This window comes from Lampetra planeri, unplaced genomic scaffold, assembly GCF_965212315.1.
Source record: "Lampetra planeri unplaced genomic scaffold, kcLamPlan1.2.h2 scaffold_539, whole genome shotgun sequence".
In the NCBI taxonomy this organism is placed as follows: domain Eukaryota; kingdom Metazoa; phylum Chordata; class Hyperoartia; order Petromyzontiformes; family Petromyzontidae; genus Lampetra; species Lampetra planeri.
This window is the reverse complement of record NW_027615362.1, coordinates 12,228-19,880: the sequence shown is the minus strand read 5'-3', so window position 1 is coordinate 19,880 and position 7,653 is coordinate 12,228. Positions and strand designations below refer to the sequence as shown.

The following is a 7,653-nucleotide window of genomic DNA, read 5'->3' as shown; positions in this document are numbered from 1 at the left end:
CATCTACAGAACATGAAGAACCAGTGGCATCTACATCTGCAGAATGAGAAGAACCAGTGGTATCTACATCTACAGAACGTGAAGAACCAGTGGCATCTACATCTGCAGAATGAGAAGAACCAGTGGTATCTACATCTACAGAACGTGAAGAACCAGTGGCATCTACATCTGCAGACTGAGAAGAACCAGTGGTATCTACATCTGTAGAACATGAAGAACCAGTGGCATCTACATCTGCAGAATGAGAAGAACCAGTGTCATCTACATCTACAGAACGTGAAGAACCAGTGGCATCTACATCTGTAGAACATGAAGAACCAGTGGCATCTACATCTGCAGAATGAGAAGAACCAGTGGTATCTACATCTACAGAACGAGAAGAACCAGTGGCATCTACATCTACAGAACGTGAAGAACCAGTGGCATCTACATCTGTAGAACATGAAGAACCAGTGGCATCTACATCTGCAGAATGAGAAGAACCAGTGGTATCTACATCTACAGAACGTGAAGAACCAGTGGCATCTACATCTGCAGAATGAGAAGAACCAGTGGTATCTACATCTACAGAACGTGAAGAACCAGTGGCATCTACATCTGCAGAATCAGAAGAACCAGTGGTATCTACATCTACAGAACGTGAAGAACCAGTGGCATCTACATCTACAGAACGAGAAGAACCAGTGGCATCTACATCTGCAGAATGAGAAGAACCAGTGGCATCTACATCTACAGAACGAGAAAACCCAGTGGCATCTACATCTACAGAACGTGAAGAACCAGTGGCATCTACATCTGTAGAACATGAAGAACCAGTGGCATCTGCAGAATGAGAAGAACCAGTGGTATCTACATCTACAGAACGAGAAGAACCAGTGGCATCTACATCTACAGAATGTGAAGAACCAGTGGCATCTACATCTGTAGAACATGAAGAACCAGTGGCATCTACATCTGCAGAATGAGAAGAACCAGTGGTATCTACATCTACAGAACGTGAAGAACCAGTGGCATCTACAATCTGCAGAATGAGAAGAACCAGTGGTATCTACATCTACAGAACGTGAAGAACCAGTGGCATCTACATCTGCAGAATGAGAAGAACCAGTGGTATCTACATCTACAGAACGTGAAGAACCAGTGGCATCTACATCTACAGAACGAGAAGAACCAGTGGCATCTACATCTGCAGAATGAGAAGAACCAGTGGTATCTACATCTACAGAACGTGAAGAACCAGTGGTATCTACATCTACAGAACGTGAAGAACCAGTGGCATCTACATCTACAGAACGAGAAGAACTAGTGGCATCTACATCTGCAGAATGAGAAGAACCAGTGGTATCTACATCTACAGAACGTGAAGAACCAGTGGCATCTACATCTACAGAACGAGAAGAACCAGTGGCATCTACATCTGCTGAATGAGAAGAACCAGTGGCATCTACATCTACAGAACGTGAAGAACCAGTGGCATCTACATCTGTAGAACATGAAGAACCAGTGGCATCTACATCTGCAGAATGAGAAGAACCAGTGGTATCTACATCTACAGAACGAGAAGAACCAGTGGCATCTACATCTACAGAATGTGAAGAACCAGTGGTATCTACATCTACAGAACGTGAAGAACCAGTGGCATCTACATCTGCAGAATGAGAAGAACCAGTGGTATCTACATCTACAGAACGTGAAGAACCAGTGGCATCTACATCTGCAGAATGCGAAGAACCAGTGGTATCTACATCTACAGAACGTGAAGAACCAGTGGCATCTACAGAACGAGAAGAACCAGTGGCATCTACATCTGCAGAATGAGAAGAACCAGTGGTATCTACATCTACAGAACGTGAAGAACCAGTGGTATCTACATCTACAGAACGTGAAGAACCAGTGGCATCTACATCTACAGAACGAGAAGAAACAGTGGCATCTACATCTGCAGAATGAGAAGAACCAGTGGTATCTACATCTACAGAACGTGAAGAACCAGTGGCATCTACATCTGCAGAATGAGAAGAACCAGTGGTATCTACATCTACAGAACGTGAAGAACCAGTGGCATCTACATCTGCAGAATGAGAAGAACCAGTGGCATCTACATCTACAGAACGTGAATAACCAGTGGCATCTACATCTGCAGAATGAGAAGAACCAGTGGTATCTACATCTACAGAACGAGAAGAACCAGTGGTATCTACATCTACAGAACGAGAAGAACCAGTGGCATCTACATCTACAGAACGTGAAGAACCAGTGGCATCTACATCTACAGAACGTGAAGAACCAGTGGCATCTACATCTGCAGAATGAGAAGAACCAGTGGCATCTACATCTGCAGAACGTGAAGAACCAGTGGTATCTACATCTACAGAACGTGAAGAACCAGTGGCATCTACATCTGCAGAATGAGAAGAACCAGTGGTATCTACATCTACAGAACGTGAAGAACCAGTGGCATCTACATCTGCAGAATGCGAAGAACCAGTGGTATCTACATCTACAGAACGTGAAGAACCAGTGGCATCTACAGAACGAGAAGAACCAGTGGCATCTACATCTGCAGAATGAGAAGAACCAGTGGTATCTACATCTACAGAACGTGAAGAACCAGTGGTATCTACATCTACAGAACGTGAAGAACCAGTGGCATCTACATCTACAGAACGAGAAGAAACAGTGGCATCTACATCTGCAGAATGAGAAGAACCAGTGGTATCTACATCTACAGAACGTGAAGAACCAGTGGCATCTACATCTGCAGAATGAGAAGAACCAGTGGTATCTACATCTACAGAACGTGAAGAACCAGTGGCATCTACATCTGCAGAATGAGAAGAACCAGTGGCATCTACATCTACAGAACGTGAATAACCAGTGGCATCTACATCTGCAGAATGAGAAGAACCAGTGGTATCTACATCTACAGAACGAGAAGAACCAGTGGTATCTACATCTACAGAACGAGAAGAACCAGTGGCATCTACATCTACAGAACGTGAAGAACCAGTGGCATCTACATCTACAGAACGTGAAGAACCAGTGGCATCTACATCTGCAGAATGAGAAGAACCAGTGGCATCTACATCTGCAGAACGTGAAGAACCAGTGGTATCTACATCTACAGAACGAGAAGAACCAGTGGCATCTACATCTACAGAATGTGAAGAACCAGTGGTATCTACATCTACAGAACGTGAAGAACCAGTGGCATCTACATCTGCAGAATGAGAAGAACCAGTGGTATCTACATCTACAGAACGTGAAGAACCAGTGGCATCTACATCTGCAGAATGCGAAGAACCAGTGGTATCTACATCTACAGAACGTGAAGAACCAGTGGCATCTACAGAACGAGAAGAACCAGTGGCATCTACATCTGCAGAATGAGAAGAACCAGTGGTATCTACATCTACAGAACGTGAAGAACCAGTGGTATCTACATCTGTAGAACATGAAGAACCAGTGGCATCTACATCTGCAGAATGAGAAGAACCAGTGGTATCTACATCTACAGAACGAGAAGAAACAGTGGCATCTACATCTGCAGAATGAGAAGAACCAGTGGTATCTACATCTACAGAACGTGAAGAACCAGTGGCATCTACATCTGCAGAATGAGAAGAACCAGTGGTATCTACATCTACAGAACGTGAAGAACCAGTGGCATCTACATCTGCAGAATGAGAAGAACCAGTGGCATCTACATCTACAGAACGTGAATAACCAGTGGCATCTACATCTGCAGAATGAGAAGAACCAGTGGTATCTACATCTACAGAACGAGAAGAACCAGTGGTATCTGCACCTGCAGAATGAGAAGAACCAGTGGTATCTACATCTACAGAACGAGAAGAACCAGTGGCATCTACATCTACAGAACGTGAAGAACCAGTGGCATCTACATCTACAGAACGTGAAGAACCAGTGGCATCTACATCTGCAGAATGAGAAGAACCAGTGGCATCTACATCTGCAGAACGTGAAGAACCAGTGGTATCTAGATATACAGAACATGAAGAACCAGTGGTATCTACATCTACAGAACGTGAAGGACCAGTGGCATCTACATCTACAGAACGTGAAGAACCAGTGGCATCTACATCTGCAGAACGAGAAGAACCAGTGGTATCTACACCTGCAGAACGTGAAGAACCAGTGGTATCTACATCGGCAGAACGTGAAGAATCAGTGGCATCTACACCTGCAGAACGTGAAGAACCAGTGGTATCTACATCGGCAGAACGTGAAGAATCAGTGGCATCTACATCTGCAGAACGTGAAGAATCAGTGGCATCTACACCTGCAGAATGAGAAGAACCAGTGGTATCTACATCTACAGAACGAGAAAAACCAGTGGCATCTAGATCTGCAGAACGTGAAGAACCAGTGGCATCTACATCTACAGAACGTGAAGAACCAGTGGCATCTAGATCTGCAGAACGTGAAGAACCAGTGGCATCTACATCTGCAGAACGTGAAGAACCAGTGGCATCTTCATCTGCAGAACATGAAGAACCAGTGGCATCTACATCTACAGAACGAGAAGAACCAGTGGTATCTACATCTACAGAACGAGAAGAACCAGTGGCATCTACATCTACAGAACGTGAAGAACCAGTGGCATCTACATCTGCAGAACGTCAAAACCCAGTGGCATCTACATCTGTAGAACATGAAGAACCAGTTGTATCTACAGGAGAATCCCTGCCTATTCCTCTTATGGCATTATTACGTCTATTGACATTGAATGAGTCACTGTAGCGCGTGTCGCTAGGAGATTGGTAGACAATGTCATTCGGGGTACAATTCCGTTCTGTCAATTGCACCTGTGGGCAAGGCATTCTGGAATATCCAGAAGGGGTGCGGGGCCGAGGGCGGAGTCTAAGCCGTTTATAATCGAGACGTGTGCAGCGGCCTTTTGATGTTCTGATGCAGATGATGGTTACACCACTCGTGTCTACAAGGAGGAATGTTTGGGTCTCGATCGAGCAGGTACTTATTCTGGACGTCCTCGTTGTTCCAGCCTGTTTTCGGTTTTTTTTATTACGCGCCTTCTATTAGCCCACTCTGTCTGTTGTTGTATCCTCAACTCTTGTAACTCAATTTTAACCCACTTCCCAAAGTGGTATCGACTGCAAACTTGGTAATAATAAAATAATATAAATATAAAACAATAAAAATTCTCACGACGTTTCGACTGCAACACAAGAAATCATCATCAGGTGTGAAATCCACAAAGAAAATTTGAAAATTTATATTTTATATTTTAGCGTGCCGACCAGTGGCTCGGTTGTCCAGAGGCTCTCGTTTTAGGCATGCACTGTATGTACCAAGGGGCCCAGGTGTTACGCTCGATGTGTGCACCGAGGGGCCTGGGGGCCCTAGTGGTCAGCTCATGATTTAAGCGTGGAGGGGCCCTGGGACACTCACACTGTAGGTGTCGAGGGGCCCAGGGACCCTAGTTGTCAGGTTACGTTTTAAACACCAAATGGTCTAAGGGGCCCTCACATTGTAAGCACTGAGGGGTCTGGGGGCCCTAGTGGTTAGCTCACGCTATAACCACCCAGGGGCCAGTGGTCGGCTTGCGCTGTGCGCACTGAGGGCCCTGGCGTTCAACTTCCTTCGGAAGACTTGGGCGACACACCTAGCGGCCTGAGGCTTGGAGGCCCCCCCTGGCAGCCCCGGGGCACTGGCCCCACTGGCCCGGTCCATAATCTAGCCTTTGGCCAGCGGATTAATTGCCACCTGTTTCCATCTGTGCAGGGATAGAGTGTTGCCACCACGCACATGGCGTGGGTTTTTCTCGGGTGCTCCGGTTTTCTCCCACTTGTATTAACACTCGTCATCATTAATTGGCCGAAACAGAAATCTTACAATAAAAACTCAATGCAGGACGCTGCTGTAAACCAGTCCGAGGACTGAAGTGAGTGTACTGGCAGTCTATAATGTGGACTGTAGCCTGGTTATTAAGCTGGGTGAGTGTACTGGCAGTCTATAATGTAGACTGTAGCCTGGTTATTAAGCTGGGTGAGTGTACTGGCAGTCTATAACGTAGTAACGTAGACTGTAGCCTGGTTATTAAGCTGGGTGAGTGTACTGGCAGTCTATAATGCAGACTGTAGCCTGGTTATTAAGCTTTACTTTCATTAATTTTAATTTCATTTTTTACCTACGTGGTGACTTTACCGAAAAAACCTAAGAGTACGTTAGTTGGTGTGTTGACCGACTCTCTGTGTTGCATTACATTAAGTGTCTCTCTCTCTCTCTGTGCAGTCTCCAAACCTCCAAGTCTCTCATTGACACAAGGCCGTCATTATAACATGTTATAATAAGTATAATATTATGTTATAATGTATAATAATTATAATGTTATAATACGTATAATATGTCATAATTATAATGTTATAATATGTTATAATACGTATAATAATCAAATATGCCCCCCAATATGTTTCTGTAAAATTATTTGTAAATGATAATTGTGATGCTCTGTTAATAAAGACAACAATTTGCTAAACCTTGGCCACGAAATCTGGACTTGTCTTCATATAACAATGCATAGATTCCTGTTTATAGGATTGCGTTGTACTTTATGAATCCCTAATCTCTGCCATTACATACTATGAAACAAGAAAGGTAAAAAAGAAACAGCAATGTATTACAATACCCTATTAGACATTATTGTATCAAATAAAACAAAGTCCATCCCATGTGCTAGTGAACTTTTAAAAATATTTTAGGGAGGAAATGGCAGGAAAATAGTTTTCAAATTTAGATATTTTTCTGGGGGGGGGACCCCAGACCCGTGGAATATTTGGTCTCCCCCAATGTTGACTTCATGGCTACGGCCTTGCATTGACGTGCTAGTTTCTCTACCCCCTTCACTACCCACCCCCCCTCTCTCTATTTAAGGCCTCAACACAGAGGCGTTGTTTCTCTGTGTGCCTATGTGTGTCTCTCTCTGTGTCATCTCTCTCTCTGTGTGTCTATATCTGTGTCTCTCTCTGTGTGTCTTTGTGTCATCTCTCTCTCTCTGCTTATGTGTCTGTCTATATGTCTCCGTGTCTCTCTCTCAAATTGAGCAATCTTTGGAAGAACGTTATCAACCAGGTAGGGTGTTGACTGTTATGTTAGCTGACTCTAAGTTTAATAGGTTTTTTTTCCATTTTTTTTACCAGGCCACACCCGCTTGAGCTGATATACCGCTCTTGTTTTCAGAAGCGACTTGCCCACAACAACAATAACAACAAGGTGAGGCTCGTCAACAGCGTGGCGGTGTTCACTCTAGACGCGTGGCAGTGTTCACTCTAGACGCGTGGCGGTGTTCACTCTAGATGCGTGGCGGAGTTCACTCTAGACACGTGGTGGTGTTCACTCTAGACACGTGATGGTGTTCACTCTAGACGTGTGGCGGAGTTCACTCTAGACACGTGGCGGAGTTCACTCTAGACACGTGGCGGAGTTCACTCTAGACACGTGGCGGAGTTCACTCTGGACGTGTGGCGGAGTTCACTCTGGACGTGTGGCGGTGTTCACTCAAGACACGTGGCGGTGTTCACTCAAGACACGTGGCGATGTTCACTCTAGACGCGTGGCGGTGTTTACTCAAGACACGTGGCGGAGTTCACTCTGGACGTGTGGCGGTGTTCA

General features: G+C 44.8%; 1 long non-coding RNA gene across 1 annotated transcript; it reads left to right on the top strand.

Moving 5' to 3' along the window:
* Window positions 1-4,024: 4,024 nt before the first annotated feature.
* Window positions 4,025-7,332, top strand: LOC144741415 (uncharacterized). The gene is made up of 3 exons (XR_013589992.1): window positions 4,025-4,995; window positions 7,182-7,254; window positions 7,315-7,332. It is a non-coding gene; the product is annotated as an uncharacterized LOC144741415 (long non-coding RNA).
* The last annotated feature ends 321 nt before the right edge of the window (window positions 7,333-7,653 follow it).